The sequence below is a fragment of the Ranitomeya variabilis genome, chromosome 4 (genome assembly GCF_051348905.1).
Source record: "Ranitomeya variabilis isolate aRanVar5 chromosome 4, aRanVar5.hap1, whole genome shotgun sequence".
Classification (NCBI taxonomy): domain Eukaryota; kingdom Metazoa; phylum Chordata; class Amphibia; order Anura; family Dendrobatidae; genus Ranitomeya; species Ranitomeya variabilis.
This window is the reverse complement of record NC_135235.1, coordinates 671,150,539-671,171,893: the sequence shown is the minus strand read 5'-3', so window position 1 is coordinate 671,171,893 and position 21,355 is coordinate 671,150,539. Positions and strand designations below refer to the sequence as shown.

Genomic DNA, 21,355 nt, shown 5'->3' with positions numbered 1-21,355 from the left:
AGAGACCTGTGCCGGCCTGATCAGGTCTTATAAAAGACGATTATTAGCTGTAATTGCAAAAAAAGGTTATTCCACAAAATATTAAACCTAGGGGTTGAATAATAATTGACCCACACTTTTATGTTTAAAATTTATAAAAATTTAACTGAGCAACAAAACTTTTTGGTTTGTAAGATTTATGCATCTGTTAATAAATCCTGCTCTTGTTTGAAGTTTGAAGGCTCTAACTTATTTGCATCTTATTAAACCTGCTAAATCTGCAGGGGGTTGAATACTACTTGTAGGCATTGTATATCTCGACCGAGTGCTATCAGATGTTTTATCAGATAGCACTTAGCCAAATGTCATACTGTGGGGCAATCCAGACCTGCGATTTTTTTTTTCCCACGCCAATTCAGCACAGTATGTTGCTAGCATATTCGATAATTGGATCAACGCACCCATACAAGTCTGAAACATCAGAAACACAAGCTCCAGAGCAGAAAACATTTCCTAAGGCGTCAATTCCCCTCCATAAACATCATGGGGATGCTAGATTTAGTGCAGAACACTCTCATAACTATGCTACACAAAAGAACCAAAAAAGAGAGTACACAAAGTCCTGAATAAAATCCAAATAATTTATTAAATAAATACAAGTAAATCAAAGCAAAAACCAACAAAGGTGATCACATATAGACAAGGTGGAAAGAATTGACTTCACAGGTATAATGCCCAGGAACAGCAAAACTATATGGATGGGAGGACACAAAAACATAAGACCTATACTTAATAGATGTCACTATCGTATTTAATGGTGCCGCTGCTGTAAAGATATCAAGTATAATAGCTCAATACTAAATTTAAAGTGCCAGGTGCATAGAGTTATTCCAACTATAAAGTGCTCTGAATCCAAGAAGCAGACAGACCATTCGATATCTCATGAAACCAATGTTCACATTTATCGCCACTACAGATGATGTCATAAAATTTAAGCGGTCAGTTAGTGTCCTTACCCATAGTCTCCACTGCTGGAACCTGAGCAATGCAGCCCCAAAGGCTGAGAAAGGCTGCACCCCCGAAACGCGCGTCGGGGTGGATGCTCGTGGACACATTCTGACATTATACGGGTAATTATGTTAGCCACCACAATTGGCTTTTACTGTTTGTAATATCGATCATACACTCACCGGCCACTTTATTAGGTACACCATGCTAGTAATGGGTTGGACCCCCTTTTGCCTTCAGAACTGCCTCAATTCTTCGTGGCATAGATTCAACAAGGTGCTGGAAGCATTTCTCAGAGATTTTGGTCCATATTGACATGATGGCATCACACAGTTGCCGCAGATTTGTCGGCTGCACATCCCAAAGATGCTCCATACAAGGCAGGATGGATCCATGCTTTCATGTTGTTTACGCCAAATTCTGACCCTACCATCCGAATGTCGCAGCAGAAATCGAGACTCATCAGACCAAGCAACGTTTTTCCAATCTTCTACTGTCCAATTTCGATGAGCTTGTACAAATTGTAGCCTCAGTTTCCTGTTCTTAGCTGAAAGGAGTGGTACCCGGTGTGGTCTTCTGCTGCTGTAGCCCATCTGCCTCAAAGTTCGACGCACTGTGCGTTCAGAGATGCTCTTAGGCCTACCTTGGTTGTAACGGGTGGCGATTTGAGTCACTGTTGCCTTTCTATCAGCTCGAACCAGTCTGCCCATTCTCCTCTGACCTCTGGCATCAACAAGGCATTTCCGCCCACAGAACTGCCGCTCACTGGATTTTTTTTCTTTTTCGGACCATTCTCTGTAAACCCTAGAGATGGTTGTGCGTGAAAATCCCAGTAGATCAGCAGTTTCTGAAATACTCAGACCAGCCCTTCTGGCACCAACAACCATGCCACGTTCAAAGGCACTCAAATCACCTTTCTTCCCCATACTGATGCTCGGTTTGAACTGCAGGAGATTGTCTTGACCATGTCTACATGCCTAAATGCACTGAGTTGCCGCCATGTGATTGGCTGATTAGAAATTAAGTGTTAACAAGAAGTTGGACAGGTGTACCTAATAAAGTGGCCGGTGAGTGTATATGTCAGTTTTAGTATTGATTATGGCCTTATGGGCAATGTGCAATATTGCTGTATATTTGTATGTGACCTTATGATGGTAGTACCATACTATTCCTGTATGCCCTTATTATTAATATAATCTTTGTCCAGTGAGCGTCCTTACTTGTAGACATGTGCTATTGGGTGTAACCCTCCTTGCCCTCCTGTTTTGTCATCTTACCTTGGTCTTATTAATAAACTATTATTGATTATTTAAATGATAAAAGGGAACTTTTTGTCGTGATTTTTTTCGTTGGTTAACTAAAAACAGTGTACCTTAGTTTGACGTTAGTTTTCCTAAGGGTATTAAATTCATTGTTGTGTTCTTCACAACAGGGGGATTGTAGAAGCGAAGTGCTCCAAAATCTACATATATAGACAGATCAACACCTGGTCATTTAATGGTTAGACTGAGACCTGGAGAGGCATACAAGCCACAGTGTCTTGCACCTACTGTGAAATTTGGTGGAGGATCGGTGATGATCTGGGGATGCTTCAGCAAGGCTGGAATTGGGCAGGTTAATCTTTGCGAAGGACGTATAAATCAAGCCGCATACTACAAGGTTATCCTGGAAAAACAGTTGATTCCTTCTGCTCAGGCAATGTTCCCCAACTCTGAGGACTGGTTTTTCCAGCAGGACAATTCGCTATGCCACACAGCTAGGTCAATCAAGGTGTGGATGAAGGATCACCACATCAAATCTCTGTCATGGCCAGCCCAATCTCCAGACCTGGACCCTATTGAAAACCTCTGGAATGTAATCAAGAGAAAGATGGATAGTCACAAGCCATCAAAGAAGAACTGCTTAAATTTTTGTACCAGGAGTGGCATAGGGTCACCCAAAAGCAGTGTGAAAGACTGACTGGCAATACCCAGGGATCGGTCACAGACATTGTCCTGAGTAACGAGAACCACGCCCTCCTGGGCCAGAAGGGGGCAATCAAGATCACTCTCGCCCTCTCCTCCCTGATCTTTCTGAGGACTATAGGGTTCAGACACATTGGGGGAAATGCATACGCCAGAGAGAAACCCCAGTGAATCTGAAGGGAGTCTATTACACAGGGTTTGTCTGCCACCCGAAGAGAAGCAAACCTCCTGGTCTGTCTGTTCTCTCTCGTTGCAAATAAATCTATAACGGGCAACCCCCATAGATCTACTATCTGTTTGAACACCCGTCGACTTAGAACCCATTCTCCTTGACTTAGAGAATGACGGCTGAGGTAATCTGCTTCTGTGTTGAGCTCTCCCTGAATGTGAACGGCCGACAGAGAGCGAAAATGAGCTTCGGCTAGGTTGAGAATGTCTGTGGCGGTGTTCATCAGGGAACTTGATCTTGTACCCCCTTGATGGTTGAGATACGCCACTACTGTTGTGTTGTCTGACTGGACTCTTACATGTGAATCCTGCAGAGATGGTAGCAACCTGAGTAGGGCCTTTTTGACTGCCGTAAGCTCTTTCCAATTCGAGGACTCTTGAGCCTCTAAAAGAGACCATTGTCCCTGAGCCCAAACATCTCCTATGTGAGCTCCCCATCCTATCGGACTGGCATCGGTTGTGACCGTGTTGTCTGGTACTATATTCCAGCTTACTCCTTTTCCTAAATGTCTCATGTCTAGCCACCATCTCAGACTGTCTAGAGTGGCAGTGGATAGCCTGAGTCTTTTGCTTAATTGTCCTTGAAGACTCCTCTCTGCAACCAAGACCTGGGCCTGCAACACTCGAGTGTGGAACTGAGCCCACTGGACGGCCGGTATGCACGATGTCAAGGATCCCAGAAGAGACATAGCGTCTCTCAAAGTCAGATCTGGCCTTTTTGTTACAGTACTGACTTTGTGCACAATCTTCTGCTTTTTTTCTTCCGGAAGGAAACATAGTTGCTCTTCCGAATTTAGCAGAATACCTAGGAAGGTCTGAGTTGATGATGGTTCCAATCTTGACTTTTCCAAGTTGACTAACCAACCCAAGTCCTGTAAGGAAGATATTACATGATTTAGGCGATTCCTACACTGAGAAAACGAATTCCCCACTACCAGGAAGTCATCCAAGTAGGGTATAACTAACGTATCGTGTTCTCTGACATAGGCCATTACTTCCGAAATGACCTTAGTAAACACTCTCGGTGCCATAGATAAACCAAATGGCATTGCAGTAAACTGAAAGTGTCTGACCTGGTCATTTAAGCGCACCGCCATTCTGAGGAATTGTTGATGATCCTGATGAATGGGCAGCTAATACGCATCCTTTAAATCCAGGACTGTCATATAACATCTGGGAAAAAGAAGTTTAGTTGCCGTTTTAATAGATTCCATCTTAAAAGCATGATATTGTAGATGCTTGTTTAATTTCCGTAAATTTATGATGGTTCGAAAGGATCCATCAGGTTTGGGGATTAAAAATAAAGGGGAATAGTACCCCTTCCCCTGTTGTTGTTTTGGAACCTCTACTATAACTTTTTTCCGTCTTAACATCTGGACCTCTTTTTCAAGGGCCTTTTGTTGGTCTAAGGAATCAGGGGTAGTCAAGATATAGAAATTTGAAGGTTTTTCCCGAAATTCTAATTTTAACCCCGATTTAATTATGCCCAAAACCCAATTACTCGATGATATTTTGGCCCACTGAGCATAGTAGTGTTTTAACCTGCCCCCTACTGGGAGGTCACTATTAACGGTAATTTCTTCTTCTTCTTGATGAAGATGATGAGGCATTAAAGTCCGAACCTTTCTTCTTTGGGTCTGTTGATTCCCAGTCTCGGTTCTGATAAGGTCTTCGGTATTGGAAGCGTCTCCTGAAGGTATTCCTAAAGGTAGGATTAAACACTTTAGGAAAGCCCTTTTTTCTATCTTCAGCTTTAGCTAGAATGTCATCCAATACCGGGCCAAACAGGTACTCACCCCTACACGGAATTGTACACAGTTTTGCTCTCGCCTGGGCATCTCCCTTCCAGGTCTTAAGCCATAGGGCTCGTCGAGCAGCGTTTGAAAGACCTGCTGATCTGGCTGCTAATTTTAAAGAATCCACAGATGCATCCGCTAAATACGCCACCCCTTCCCGTATTTGCGATAGGGAGTTTAGCATTTTGTCTCTGGGCACTTTGGATTTCAGCTGTTCCTCCAGCTGGGTTACCCAAACCATGACAGACCTAGCCGTACAAGTACTGGAGATTGCCGGTTTGAAGGCACCAGCAGACGACTCCCACACCTTCTTCAAAAACATGTCTGCTTTTCTATCTGATGGATCTTTCAGAAGGCCTACATCCTCAAGTGGTAGGGCTCCGGCCTTAGATGAAGAGGCCACCGCTGCGTCCACTTTTGGGACCTTCATCCATACTGTCAGATCACTATCGTCAAAGGGATACCTTCTTTTTGCTGATGACGGTAGGAAACCTTTGTCCTGTTTATCCCATTCCCGCTTTATAAGGGTCTTAACTGTATCCACTACCGGGAATGACTTACGACTCTTCTGGCACAAGCCCGCAAACATTAAGTCTTGTGCAGATTTTGGTTCCCTGTTCTCAGCAACCCCCATGGTTGCTCGGACTCCTTTGACTAACATATCCATGTTATTAACCGAAAAACATGGCCTTCCTTCTTCTTCTGAGGAGGATGGTGATAAGGAGCGGGAACCTTCACCTTCTTGCAGGGACGGACTAGATCCTGGAGATATGTCCCTGTTTGACCTCCCATGGCGGCTGGTTCTAAGGGAATAGTTTATTTCTTCCCTGATGACCTCTCTAAGGTCTGAAGATCGAAGGGGAGCTTCCTCTTCTAAGGCCTGACAGATGCACGCCTGGCAAAGCCTTTTAGTATAACTGTCAGGCAATGGGGTCATACACAACGCACATTGCTTGTGCTTAGATTTAGATGACTTTTTCCCCTAAAACAAAGCACAAAATAACAGACCATATCAGCACCAGGAGCATTGATAACACTCACCATGAGGCTGAATCTGTGAATACCGGTTTTGGAGGAGAACGATCCACTTGTGACGCTGGGGCGCTCACACGCTGTTGCCCCCGTACCACGCTGCTGCTGCTTCTTGAGCGGCTACTGCTCTTGCTGCACTGCTCCGGTCCCTCTCCTTGAGGGTGCTCGGCGTCCCCTACTGAGGACATTGCTGCACGCTTTCCTCTACAGCCGCCGCTCTTTTCAAAACGCTGCAGCGCTCCTCCTCCGGCTTACCCCGGAAGTGTAAGAACTACTTCCGGGTTCACCGGCGCCGGTGAGAACGCTGAACCCCGCACCTGCACTGCGGACCAGGACGGCACTGCCCGACTCCTGGAACTCCGTATTGCCAGACGAGGGGGGGTCTGCATGCAGGACACCCCCGACGCTGCTTCCGGGCCCCCGATTCTGCCATTCGCAAACGGATACCGCAGAGGCATGGCGGACCCGGGTAAGGTTCATTCCTGTAGGCTCCCGCCGTCCGGACAGGAACCCAAACTGGAGTGGTGAGGGGGACCGCCCCTTTAAATCCTGTAGGTTCCTGTCCGGATGGTGGGCGGATCCCCTCTCTCGTAGGGGTGCTGTCGTGGCGATAGGAAAATCATGGTTATTCCAAAAAATATTAATTTCTGAACTCTTCCTGAGTTAAAACATTAGTATTGTTGTTTCTAAATGATTATGAACTTTTTTGCATTATTTGAGGTCTGCAAGCACTGCATTTTTTTGTTATTTTGACCATTTCTCATTTTCAGAAAATAAATACAAAATTTACAACTGAATAAAGGAAAAAGACAAACACACTGGCGCTCACCACACTTGAGGACGAAAAGGCTGGTGACAGGGAGAATGGGTGGTAGGTTGGACACCCCTAGCTGCTGGGATCACTAAACAGGATCTGTGCCTATCCTGGGAAAAAAATTTGAAAATTGTCGCAAAAAGACGGGGTGAAGCCGCGCTCAGGGGTTGAGTGCTGTCTAATGATAGACGGCAGATAGCCGGTATTCAGGTCCTAATTACTACCCGGGATGTAACTGTAGATATAAACCTAACACAAGGCGTAGATAGATGCTAGGAAGAATGTCTAGAACATATAAATATATGTGTACATATGCATAAACACTGTGTTGCAGGAAGGTGCTTACCCTATGTGTAGATGCGCTTGTAGTCCCACTGCAGGACCCAAAGAGTTGCCCGACCCGGCCACCGCTGCTTGCTGTTGCGGCGTCGGCGGGGGAAAAAAGGGGAGCAGGAGGAGGTGTAGCAGCTGGCGCGATACCTAGGAGCCCCGGCCGAAGGCGTCCCTGGTAACCGCGAGGAGAAAGATGGCTGCTGGCGCCGGCTCGCAAGTGCCTGTACTGTGACGTCACAAGAGGTACGGAGCGGCGTTGGGGCCAGAAAGGTCATTCCCTATTATGCATATGTACACATATATTTATATGTTTTAGACATTCTTCCTAGCATCTATCTACGCCTTGTGTTAGGTTTACATCTACAGTTACATCCCGGGTAGTAATTAGGACCTGAATACCGGCTATCTGCCGTCTATCATTAGACAGCACTCAACCCCTGAGCGCGGCATCACCCCGTCTTTTTGCGACAATTTTCAAATACAAAATTTATTGTTTGGAACTTCAGAGACATGTCTGTAGGTTATAGAATAAAAGAGCAATTTACATTTTACTCAAAAATATACCTGTAAAGAGAAAAATCAGTCAAACTGAAAATTTTGCAGTGGTCTCTTAATTTTTGCCAGAGCTGTATATCTATATTGCATGTTAGCTCATGTTTGCAAATGCATGTGTGTATAATATATATATAATATTTATAGTACCCCACATGTATCAGAAGCCCCCTCCTCCAGCATGCTGCCTCAATTGGTTTAAGACAAAGGACCAGCCATGTGCTAATAGAACAGGTTTAATCAGGATAGGGAGGATATACCTAAGCCAGTGGACAATAGACTGGGGACATCATACCAAACACCTAGGATGGACACACCTCTTTTTGGCTGGAAATAAATTTCAAGAGACATGTGCTTTGGTTCTCTCCTGGGACTCCAAGATTTGCACATAGGCTGAGTATCTGTAACCTCTTACTTAATAGGTCTTAGGGGTACCGAGTGATAGGCAGGTGGGTTGACTGACATTACATGCATGTTTGTGTAATTTGGGCTTTGAATGTGTAATATTGTGATATTACTGCATTAGTGTTGTATTATCACTATTATATGTGTATATATAGTACAAGGTAGCTAGAAGGAATATAGAGCGCAAATAGGGTCTTATCCGAGAAAAAAGGGAATATTCATGAGAGATAGTATGAATTCACTCACCTATTATGGTTGTGTAAGACACAACCAGTGCACTTAGCATTGGCGGCTGCTGCAAGCCCCGGTGTGATGATCCTTTGCTAGGTGAAGAGAATGGGGCATCAGACTGCGCTGCTCGCCTGTCAGGATAATGTACCAGAGAAGTCCAAGTAGATGTAATAGAAAATAGACTTTATTTCTACGCGTTTCGTGGTGATCACACAACTTCCTCAGGACAGTCTATTACACATACACATACAGGGTCTTGTATTTATAGCAAAAGAAGGCACATGGAGACGCCTTCTTTCAAAAAAACACCACACCCAGTGGGCGGGGAATCCGACTTAAACACATATTCAAACACATATGTACATTATAAAACATACAAAACTATCATGAAGTATAATTGAGTATAGAACTTAAAACCATTGCTCATACATGTTAAAATCTAAATACAAAAAAAACACATTAAAAAGAGTAGTAAAGCAAACGAATACCTTTTGCAAGCTGGGGGAGTGCTAGAACCTATGGTGTTAAAACATTTATTCTTTGTCAGGACCCTGCTACTGATGTTTTGAACCATTGAGCCATGGGTGGATTTGATTGGATTGCTTTGTTTGGTGGTAGTTTCACAAGAGTCTGTGAAATCAAAGAGATAACAGTGAAGGTGGATATCAATTATTAATAGTCGAGTTCAGCATTAATAGTTAATATCGGACATCAATAGAGATGCAGGGAGAGGTCCCCCTTTAATAACTATAAGGCTACTAGATGGTGGCGCGATTCTAACGCATCGGGTATTCTAGAATATACATGTCCATGTAGTATATTGCACAGCCCACGTAGTATATTGCCCAGCCACGTAGTATATTGCCCAGTGAGGTAGTATACAGCACAGAGCCACGTAGTATATTGCCCAGTGACGTAGTATATTGCCCAGCCACATAGTATATTGCCCAGTTACGTAGTATTTGCCCAGTGAAGTAGTATACAGCACAGAGCCACGTAGTATATTGCACAGCGACGTAGTATACAGCAGAGCCACGTAGTATATTGCACAGCGACGTAGTATACAGCACAGAGCCACGTAGTATATTGCACAGCCACGTAGTATATTGGCCAGTCAAGTAGTATATTGCCCAGCTACATAGTATATTGCCCAGCCACGTATGTCACAGGTTAAAAAATAAAAAAATAAACATATACTCACCTTCCGAGGGTACCCTTGTAGTTCTGTCGCCTGTGTTCGGTGCAGGCGGCAGCTTCCGGTCCCAGGGTGTGAGGACGTCGCGGTCACATGACCGTGACGTCATGGCAGGTCCTTCTTGTGCAGGACGTGATGACCGTGACGTCATGGAAGGTCCTTCTCGCATACCATCCTTGCCACCGGAATGTGCCGCTTGCATGGAGGGGTCACCGGAGCGTCGCGAGGAGCGGGAAAGGCGGCGGAAGGTGAGTATATCATGATTTTTCATTTTTTAAATTATTTTTAACCTTAGATGTTTTTACTATTGACGCTGCATAGGCAGCATCAATGGTAAAAACTTGATGACACAGGGTTAATAGCGGCGGTAACGGAGTGAGTTACCCGTGGCATAATGCGGTCCGTTACCGCTGGCATTAACCCTGTGTGAGCGGTGACTGCGGGGAGTAGGCAGGGACTAATCGGACTGTGGCCGTCGCAATGAATATTCGTGACAGACAGAAGGACAGACAGACAGACGGAAGTACCCCTTAGACAATTATATAATAGATGTACGCACATTGTGGTTTTGCTTGTGTAAAATTCTGCGAGGTTTCTCCCTCTCTTAGCAGAAAATGTAGTTGAAAATGCGCTTGGTTTTTATGCGGATTTTCATGCGTTTTTGTAAATCATAGAGCTAAATAAAGATAGATTATTGAAAAAAAGAATTGTGATGTAATTGCCTTGTTCAACCTCTTCAGACAGATACCATCATTAACATAAATGAAGACACACACAAGGCTATGTAGGAGCATTAACATAACTAACGTACATATGCTGTAACAAAAAAGCATCTGTCAGAAATCTGCGTAAAATGCAATATGTTTATTTTTCATAAAATTGCTTGGGCTCCCGCATAATTTTAATAACCAGCAGAGGGAAAGCCAACAGCTGAGGGCTGATGTTAATATTCTGGGAAAGAGCCAATAGCCATAAACATTCCCAGGCTATTATTATCATCTCACAGATGTTTGCTTAGCCTTTACCGGCTAGTTTACAGGGAGACCCCATAAAAAAATTGACATGGGGGCCCCCTTATAAAATCAAACCAGCAAAGGCTAGGCAGACAGCTGTGTGCTGATATTAATAGCCTGGGAAGGGGCCATGGATATTCGCACCCCCAAGGCTAAAAACATCAGCTCTCAGCTGTCCCAGAAATGGCGAATCTCATAGACCCCAGAGGTCGGGGGCAGGCGATGAGCCGGCATGACAACCAGAGGTCTCTTGAAGACCTCTATGGTTGTTGATCCCGGATTGCTGTGAGCGCCACTCTGTGGTCGGCGCTCATAGCAATGCAGTAATTCAGCTACATACCCTGTTTCCCCGAAAAAAGAGCACCCCCGAAAGTAAGGCATGCTAGGGGGAGCACCGTGCCTGCTAATATAAGGCACCCCCCCAAAAATAAGGCATACCTTGCTCTGTGCATGGGGCATGTGGGGGAATATTTGGGGCTGCAAAATGATGATGGGGCTGCAAAATGATGATGGGGCTGCTACGGTAAAGGAACTGCTGTGGGTGATTGTTACGGTAGCGGTACAGTGTCCAGAAAGTGTGTGGGAGACATTTTAGAGCCCTTATGTTTTGTGGCCCTGTGTGGGAGTCAGGCAATTACAGTACCGTACCGTAGTGTGTTACTTTGATTTGTTGTCTGCTTTTCTGCTGAACGGTCTACCGTAAAGTACCGTACTGTAAAAGAAATACCGTAAACAATGGTGATACGGTATATTTCTACCCCTAGACATGAGCGCTAAAAGAAAGAGCTATTCCGTCGAGTACAAAAAAGGAATCGTGGAAGAATCTTGGGAAACAAATCTTACTGAATTCTGCAAAGAGAAAATGTTGAGTGTCCAATTTGTCCAAAAATGACGAGCAGATTACGGTAACCTCAGTCAACAAGTGGACAGCGGAAATGCCAAAAAGCGCAAGGTTGGATCTGGTTGGCAACCATTATATTCCGAGCTGGAACACCTGATCTGTGAGTGGGTTGCTGACAGGAGAGCAAAGACATTGGTTGTGACTAGGGCTCAGATTCAAGAATTTGCCCTTGCAATGGCACCACAGTTTGAAATTGCCCCTGAAGAATTCAAGGCATCACAACACTGGCTGGATAACTTCCTTCCTTCAACGAAGTGAACTGTCTTTGAGAAGATCCACAACACTCTTTAGGCTGGAAGATGCTGAAATTATTAAACGCGCATTTGCATTCAAGACCTTTGTTGATGACGCTGACTTCTCTACATACAATCTTTCCAACATGATTGCCATGGATGAAAAGGCAGTGTTTATGGGCCAAGCATCTCAAACAACAATTGAACAACGAGGTGCCTCCTCAGTGTACATTCCCTCCACTGCTTATGAAAGTGCACGTGTTACCTGTACTTTGGCGATGCGTCTAGATGGCACTACACTGTGTTCCAAATTATTATGCACAGAGTTTAGGAGTGATAAGGTTAGAATTTGTTTGTCATTTAAACTCATTGATGGTGATGTGTGTCAGGGCTCTTTATATCACTGAAAGCAATTGCAGATACCTGTGCAAATTAGTTTGGCAGGTGTGTCCAAATAAAGGCAAGACTACTTAAAAGGCTGTTCCACATTATTAAGCAGCCTACATTTTTTGTCAAAATGGGAAAGAAAAAGGATGTGTCGGCTGCTGAGAACCAACAAATTGTGGAGTATTTAGGTCAAGGCATGACTACAATCAACATTGCCAAGACACTTCATCGTGATCATCGCACAATCAAGAAGTATGTAGCTGATTCCCAGCACACACGTGTGCGTGCTGATAAGGAAAAATTGAGGACTCTTTCCAACAGGCAATTGCGTAAGGTTAAAAGAGCAGCTGCAAAAATGCCTTGTCATAGCAGCAGACAAGTTTTTGAAGCTGCTGGTGCCTCCAACGTCCCCAGAACTACAAGATGCGCGCTTGTCCTGCCTCCCGTGACGTCCCGGCTTGTGATTGGTCGCGTCGCCCATGTGACCGCGACGCGACCAATCACAAGCCAGAACGTGATTTTAAAATCCTGAAGGACCTAAAATTACGTCACGGCTTGCTGTGATTGGTCGCGTCGCGGCCACATGGGCGGCACGCGACCAATCACAAGCCGGGACTTCACGTAAGGAAGGAAAAGCGCGATTTTTAAGCAAACAACGCTGCCGGTTCCCTCGGTGAGGTCCAGGCTGCGTCGGAGAGGTGAGTATAGCAATATTTTTTATTTTAATTCTTTATTTTACACATTAATGTTGTTTTGATACTGATACCCGATACCACAAAAGTATCGGATTTCGGTATCGGAATTCCGATACCCGCAAGTATCGGCCGATACCCGATACTTGCGGTATCGGAATGCTCAACACTAATGGCATCCGATCCGATTTTTTATCGGATCGGATGCCATGCAGGAGGTCTGTGGGTCCAAACAACAGAGCTCCGGTGCAGAGCGTCTAGGCCTGGGACTTCCGGTAGGCCAGGTGCAGCTCCCGGAAGTCCCAGGCCTCTGCGTCGGATCTGTGTTGTTTGGGCGGCATTGCGCTGCTCCCTGCTGCGCCGGCCAGAAGTCCCAGGCTGCACTTCTGAGGCCTGAGGAGATCGCTGTCTGGAGGCCCTGTGATCGCTGTCTGGAGGCCCTGTGATCGCTGTCTGGAGGCCCTGTGATCGCTGTCTGGAGGCCCTGTGATCGCTGTCTGGAGGCCCTGTGATCGCTGTCTGGAGGCCCTGTGATCGCTGTCTGGAGGCCCTGTGATTGCTGTCTGGAGGCCCTGTGATTGCTGTCTGGAGGCCCTGTGATTGCTGTCTGGAGGCCCTGTGATTGCTGTCTGGAGGCCCTGTGATTGCTGTCTGGAGGCCCTGTGATTGCTGTCTGGAGGCCCTGTGATTGCTGTCTGGAGGCCCTGTGATTGCTGTCTGGAGGCCCTGTGATTGCTGTCTGGAAGCCCTGTGATTGCTGTCTGGAGGCCCTGTGATTGCTGTCTGGAGGCCCTGTGACTACTACAGCAACCATCATCCAGTGAACTGTGGGGTGTCATTGGCCATTACTGAGATAAGTGAGAGGGAGGCTGTCAGTGATGGCGAACCTGTGGCAGTCCAGCTGTTGCAAAACTACAATTCCCATCATGGCTGGCCATTCAAAGCAAAGGCTTTGGCTGTGAAGACATGATGGGAATTGTAGTTTTGCAACAGCTGGAGTGCCACAGGTTCGCCATCACTGGAAGAATTCCCCCTCCCCCTCACTTATCTTAGTTCACGGCACCCCACACAAGTTAAATAATAGCAAGACCAACAAAAGAAACCAACTGACAGATGAACAAAGAAGTCACTAAGCAGGTAAGTTAATTCTAATTATACATATTTGTTATTTAAACTATACATGTCGCAAAATTATGGTTTTTTATCAAGGTGACACACCACCCAAGTTATGCTCGGTTTTTTGGCGAATTTTGACACACCAAGCTCAAAAGGTTGCCCATCACTGGTATAGTACATATGGACCATAATATTTAGGCACTCCCCCAGATAATTTATGAGAAAAACATGATAAATGTGCAAATAAACCCAAATCTGTAAACCTGTACCATCAGAGTGTGGAGCTCACTCTGACGTATATGTCCCTGCACCCAAAAATAAAGACCTGCACAAAAATGAACCTATCTGACGATTTAAAGGCAGGTATGCATGTAAATGTAAAGAATAAAGGATAACATGGACATATTAACCCCTTAACGACCGCCGATACGCCTTTTAACGGCGGCCGCTAAGGGTACTTAATCCACAGCGCCGTTAATTAACGGCGCTGTGGAAAAAGTGAATAGCGCCCCCCAGAGTCGGATTTTCTCTGGGGTCTCGGTTGCCGAGGGTAGCCGAGACCCCAGAGAACATGATTCGGGGGGTTTTTACCGACCCCCGAGTTGCGATCGCCGGTAATTAACCGTTTACCGGCGGTCGCAACAAAAAAAAAAAAAACGCGATTTGCCGTTTAATTTCTCTGTCCTCCAATGTGATCGCACATCGGAGGACAGAGAAATGTGGTCCCCGATGGCCCCCAATAGCCCCCCAATACTCACCTACCTCCCCCGGTGCTCCTCGTGTCTCCCCATGGGCGCCGCCATCTTTTTTCTGGGAAAAAATGGTGGGCGCACGCGCAGTGCGCCCGCCGCCCGGCACCCGGAAGATCTTTGGGGTCTCGGCTGCCGGGGGTAGCCGAGACCCCAAAGAACATGATCGGGGTCGGTTTGCACCGACCCCTGCTTTGCGATCGCCGGTAATTAACAGTTTACCGGCGACCGCAAAAAAAATAAAAAATAAAAAAAAGCGATCAGTTATTTCTCTGTCCTCTGATGTGATCGCACATCAGAGGACAGAGAAATAGGGGGATTCGGGGACCCTATCATACTCACCCGGGGTCCCTGGGTCCTCTTCTGTCTTCTCCTGCCAGCCGGCTTTTTCATCATGGCGGGCGCATGCGCAGTGCGCCCGCCATCTGCTGCCATCTGCCGGCCGGCAGGAGAAGACAAGTTGGGGCTAAAATTAGGGTTAGGGTTAGAGTTAGGGTTAGAGTTAGGGTTAGAGTTAGGGTTAGGGTTAGAGTTAGGGTTAGGGTTAGGGTTAGAGTTAGGGTTAGAGTTAGGGTTAGGGTTAGAGTTAGGGTTAGGGTTAGGGTTAGGGTTAGGGTTAGAGTTAGGGTTAGAGTTAGGGTTAGAGTTAGGGTTAGGGTTGGGGCTAAATTTAGGGTTAGGGTTAGGGCTAGGGTTAGGGTTAGGCTACTTTCACACTAGCGTTTTTTGGCTTCCGTCGCAATGCGTCGTTGGAGAAAAAACGCATCCTGCAAAAGTGCTTGCAGGATGCGTTTTTTCTCCATTGGCTTGCATTAGCGACGCATTGCGACGGATTGCCACATGTCGCATCCGTCGTGCGACGGATGCGTCGTGCTTTGGCGGACCGTCGACACAAAAAAAACTACATGTAACTTTTTTGTGCGACGTGTCCGCCATTTCCGACCGCGCATGCGTGGCCGGAACTCCGCCCCCGCCTCCCCGCACCTCACAATGGGGCAGCGGATGCGTTGAAAAAACAGCATCCGCTGCACCCGTTGTGCGGCGCTTACAACGCTAGCGTCGGTACGTCGGCCCGACACACTGCGATGGGCCGAGTACGACGCTAGTGTGAAAGTAGCCTTAGGCTTCTTTCACACTTGCGTCGGTACGGGGCGGTCGCAATGCGTCGGCCCGATGTACCGACGCACGTTGTGAAAATTGTGCACAACGTGGGCAGCGGATGCAGTTTTTCAACGCATCCGCTGCCCAGTCTATGTCCTGGGGAGGAGGGGGCAGAGTTACGGCCACGCATGCGCGGAAATGGCGGACGCGACGTACAAAAAAAAGGTTACATTGAACTTTTTTTGTGACGACGGGGGCTAAAGTTATGGTTAGGGTTGGGGCTAAAGTTAGGGTTAGAGTTGGGATTAGGGTTAGGGTTTGGATTAGGGTTGGGATTAGGGTTAGGGGTGTGTTGGATTTAGGGTTTTGATTAGGGTTATGGTTAGGGTTGAGATTAGGGCTGTTTTGGGGTTAGGGTTGTGATTATCGTTAGGGTTGTGATTAGGATTATGGATCGGGTTGAGATTAGGGTTAGGGGTGTGTTGGGGTTAGGGTTGGAGTTAGAATTGGGGGGTTTCCACTGTTTAGGTACATCAGGGGGTCTCCAAACACGACAGCCAATTTTGCGCTAAAAAAGTCAAATGGTACTCCCTCCCTTCTGAGCTCTGCCGTGCGCCCAAACAGTGGTTTACCCCCACATATGGGGCATCAGCGTACTCGGGATAAATTGGACAACAACTTTTGGGGTCCAATTTCTCCTGTTACCCTTGTGAAAATAAAAACTTGGGGGCTAAAAATCTTTTTTGTTGGAAAAAAAAATATTTTTTTATTTTCACTACTCTGCATTATAAACTTCTGTGAAGCACTTGAGCTTTCAAAGTTCTCACCACATATCTAGATAAGTTCCTTAGGGGGTCTAGTTTCCAAAATTTGGTCACTTGTGGGGGTTTCTACTGTTTAGGTACATTAGGGGTCTGCAAACGCAACATAACGCCCGCAGACAATTCTATCAAAGTCTGCATTCCAAAATGGCGCTCCTTCCCTTCCGAGCTCTGCCGTGCGCCCAAACAGTGGTTTACCCCCACATATGGGGTACCAGCATACTCAGGACAAATTGGACAACAACTTTTGGGGTCCAATTTCTCTTGTTACCCTTGTGAAAATAAAAATTTGGGGGCTAAAAAAATCTTTTTTGTGGGAAAAAAAATATTTTTTATTTTCACTACTCTGCATTATAAACTTCTGTGAAGCACTTGGGCATTCAAAGTTCTCACCACATATCTAGATAAGTTCCTTGGGGGGTCTATTTTCCAAAATGGGGTCACTTGTTGGGGGTTTCTACTGTTTAGGTACATTAGGGGTCTGCAAACGCAACATAACGCCCGCAGACAATTCTATCAAAGTCTGCATTCCAAAATGGCGCTCCTTCCCTTCCGAGCTCTGCCGTGCGCCCAAACAGTGGTTTACCCCCACATATGGGGTACCAGCATACTCAGGACAAATTGGACAACAACTTTTGGGGTCCAATTTCTCTTGTTACCCTTGTGAAAATAAAAACTTGGGGGCTAAAAAATCTTTATTGTTAAAAAATATATATTTTTTATTTTCACGACTCTGCATTATAAACTTCTGTGATGCACTTGGGCATTCAAAGTTCTCACTACACATCTAGATAAGTTCCATGGGGGGTCTAGTTTCCAAAATGGGGTCACTTTTGGGGGGTTTCTACTGTTTAGGCACATCAGGGGCTCTCCAAACGCGACATGGCGTCCGATCTCAATTCCAGTCAATTTTGCATTGAAAAGTCAAATGGCGCTCCTTTGCTTCCGAGCTCAGCCATGCGCCCAAACAGTGGTTTACCCCCACATATGGGGTGTCGGCGTACTCAAGACAAATTGTACAACAGCTTCTGGGGTCCATTTTCTCCTGTTACCCTTGGTAAAATAAAAATTTGGAGGCAAAAAGATCATTTTTGTAGAAAAAATGCGATTTTTTTATTTTCACGGCTCTACGTTATAAACTTCTGTGAAGCACCTGGGGGTTTAAAGTGCTCACCACACATCTAGATAAGTTCCTTAAGGGGTCTAGTTTCCAAAATGGTGTCATATGTGGGGGGTCTCTACTGTTTAGGCACATCAGGGACTCTCCAAACGCGACATGGCATCTGATCTCAATTCCAGCCAATTCTGCATTGAAAAAGTCAAACGGTGCTCCTTCACTTCCAAGCTCTGCGGTGCGCCCAAACAGTGGTTTACCTCCACATATGGGGTATCGACGTACTCAGGAGAAATTGCACAACAACTTTTGTGGTCTAATTTCTCCTGTTACCCTTGTGAAAATAAGAATTTGTGGGCGAAAAAATCATTTTTGTGAAAACAAATGCGATTTTTTATTTTCACGGCTCTACGTTATAAACTTCTGTGAAGCACTTGGGGGTTCAAAGTGCTCACCACACATCTAGATAAGTTCCTTGGGGGGTCTAGTTTCCAAAATGGTGTCACTTGTGGGGGGTTTCCACTGTTTAGGCACATTAGGGGCTCTCCAAACGCAACATGGCGTCCGATCTCAATTCCAGCCAATTCTGCATTGAAACAGTCAAACGGTGCTCCTTCACTTCCAAGCTCTGCGGTGCGCCCAAACAGTGGTTTACCTCCACATATGGGGTATCGGCGTACTCAGGAAAAATTGCACAACAAAATTTGTGGTTAAATTTCTGTTTTTACACTTGTGAAAATTAAAAAAAATGGTTCTGAAGTAAAATGTTTGCAAAAAAAAGTTAAATGTTAATTTTTTTCTTCCACATTGTTTTAGTTCCTGTGAAGTACGTAAAGGGTTAATAAACTTCTTGAATGTGGTTTTGAGCAGCTTGAGGGGTGCTGTTTTTAGAATGGTGTCACACTTGGTTATTTTCTATCATATAGACCCCTCAAAATCACTTCAAAGGTGATGTGGTCCCTAAAAAAAACATGGTGTTGTAAAAATGAGAAATTGCTGGTCAACTTTTAACCCTTATAACTCCATAACAAAAAAAAAATTGTTTCCAAAATTGTGCTGATGTAAAGTAGACATGTGAGAAATGTTATTTATTAACTATTTTTTGTGACATATCTCTCTGATTTAAGGGCATAAAAATACAAAGTTTGAAAATTGCAAAATTTTAAAAATTTTCGCCATATTTCCATTTTTTTCATAAATAATCGCAAGTAATATCGAAGAAATGTTACCACTAACTTGAAGTACAACATGTCACGAAAAAACAATCTGAGAATCAGCGGGATCCGATAAAGCGTTCCAGAGTTATAACCTCATAAAGTGACACTGGTCAGAATTGTAAAAATTGGCTCGGTCATTAAGTACCAAATTGGCTCTGTCACTAAGGGGTTAAGGTACCGTCTCACAGTGGCACTTTGGTCGCTACGACGGCACGATCCGTGATGCTCCAGTGTTGCTCCATTATCGCTCCAGCGTCGTAGACTGGAGATAATTTCATGACGTATTTGCGATGTAGAAGTCGTACGGGACAGTCGTACGGGCATGTCACACAGGATGTGCTCTCACAATTCAGAGCACATTTTGCATAATCTATGCGTGACATTGAATTTAGGAGTTCTGGTTCAAGCACGTGCTCCAGAGAGAAAAGAATACAGCGCTCGAGAGCCGCGGTTTTATCGGCCGGGAACAATAGTACCACGTCTGTTGAATGAGCGCACAGTATTGTACCGCCCAATCAGCACACAGGAGGTGGAGAATTTGGCGCTCCTACATATCAAGCTCCTCCACCCATTACATCGTATACAATATCGTGCACACCTTTGTTACACGATGCGATCATGCTGCCACAGCGTGACACTTGACGACGAAAGAAAGTTTCAAACGATCTGCTACGACGTACGATTCTCAGCGGGGTCCCTGATCGCAGTAGTGTGTCAGGCACAGCGAGATCGTAAGTATATCGCTGGAACGTCACGGATCGTGCCGTCGTAGCGACCAAAGTGCCACTGTGTGACGGTACCCTTAGGCAAGCAATACAGCCACTAACAATATGTGACCTATGATGTACCACAGAGAGGGCTAATAAATTGGCACAGGGAGAGTTTCAAGGTTGCCTGTGGACCAAAGGCACATAGTATTTCATGCCCAAAGCTCTATATTACCACAGCCGAACCTCCCAAAAGAGTCCCAATGTGGGCTATACCAGGACCCAACGCGTGTCGCCACCACACAAGGTGGCTTCGTCAGGGGTAATCTAGAGACCAAGTGTATGTCACTTAATGTTACCGCATTCAGCTGTGTTAATGCTTATCAGCCACATGGAGTAATCCCAGACGTAACATGCAGTGCCCTGTTCTCTCTTCATCTGCGCATGCTCTAGCGTCTGAAAATCATTGGTGCACTAGTCAGGTTGCGTGGGGGACCAGAGCCCTTCCCAAGGAATGCTCACCTACTGTTCTCAAGCAGAAGCTTGAGCTGCTCTGTTATAATAACGTTACCGGCAAGATGTGTGAGCGAAAGTGTGCACACACCTTTAAAGAGTCCTTACTCCACTTGTGCACTAAATATAATAATGAAACACACCAAATAATATATCGCACCTTTCTCAGCGCATGTTACAGCGCCTAATAATAACAGGTATACCCAGCTGGGTTGCCTAGGACACCAGAACGCCATAAAAACGGCGCCTGCGCACTGCTCCCTAAATGAAACTGGGGCGGTGCCATGAATACGCTGTGCGTAGCAGATTCAAGTCAGTGTCTGCACATGGTTATATGCAATAGTGCCGGCACTAAATAACATACATGCGCTGCATAGTACACAGCCCTCTTGGACCAAATAAGTACGGAAATGTATACACAATATTGAGACGCGCTCTACCTCATACTACTTCCCCTTTCTCTGCGCACGCTCCAAAGTTTTGCCGTAAATTGTGTTGCCTAAGATACCAACAACGCCCTGTAAAAAGCGCCTGCGCACTGCTCCAATACAAAATGAAGGGCAGTATTGAGGATGCGCCGTATACACTGGGTAGACAACGTGCCCACACATACCCTTGCATAATGTTACCAATGTTCTATAGAGTATATCATAAGGCCAAAATAGGCCAGCCCTGAGCTCAGATATATAGAATATTAAGACGAAAAATTCCCTAGTCCTCTCTACATACTCCGGCGCTTTAAATGAATAGGCATGTCAAGCTGGGTTACCTAGGATACCAGACTACAGAGCAAGTGCAGTCCACACTTCGCTATTGGGTGAATAATAATTGTATAATCTGACAAAGGAGTTACACAACTGCCATTTAAGGTATAAAAAGATAATAGCATTTATTTAATTAACATCATAAAAATCTATAAACATGTAAAGGCCTGGACCTCACCCATTTCAGTCGAATCGCGCGTAGGGGCTGGCGCTGCCACATACACACCACGACTGAAATGGGTGAGGTCCAGTCCTTTACATGTTTATGGATTTACTATTGTTAGAGGGTCCGCAGTGGGACTAGCATTGTGTAAACGTTCCTAATATACTGTGTTTGTTGAACCTGTGACCTCCAGTCGTTGACCTTCGGTGTGTTATATGGTGCTGGTTACCCGTATCCATTATTCACATAGTTACCCCACTATGACCTTATCTAATATATAATTGCCTAGAATACTACTTCCTACAATTTGTGCCAACTTCCGTGGCT

The 21,355-nt window shown here is 45.4% G+C and overlaps 1 protein-coding gene across 1 annotated transcript in view; it reads right to left on the bottom strand.

Annotated features, from left to right (window-relative positions):
* Positions 1-21,355, bottom strand: part of LOC143766281 (uncharacterized) — a 74,743-nt gene that overhangs the window by 31,802 nt on the left and 21,586 nt on the right. Inside the window, exons 2-3 of the mRNA XM_077253831.1 lie at positions 8,831-8,972; positions 8,358-8,473 (exon numbers count right to left, since the gene is read on the bottom strand). The gene's annotated coding sequence lies outside the window, so the exon portion shown is untranslated. The remainder of the gene's footprint in view (positions 1-8,357; positions 8,474-8,830; positions 8,973-21,355) is intronic.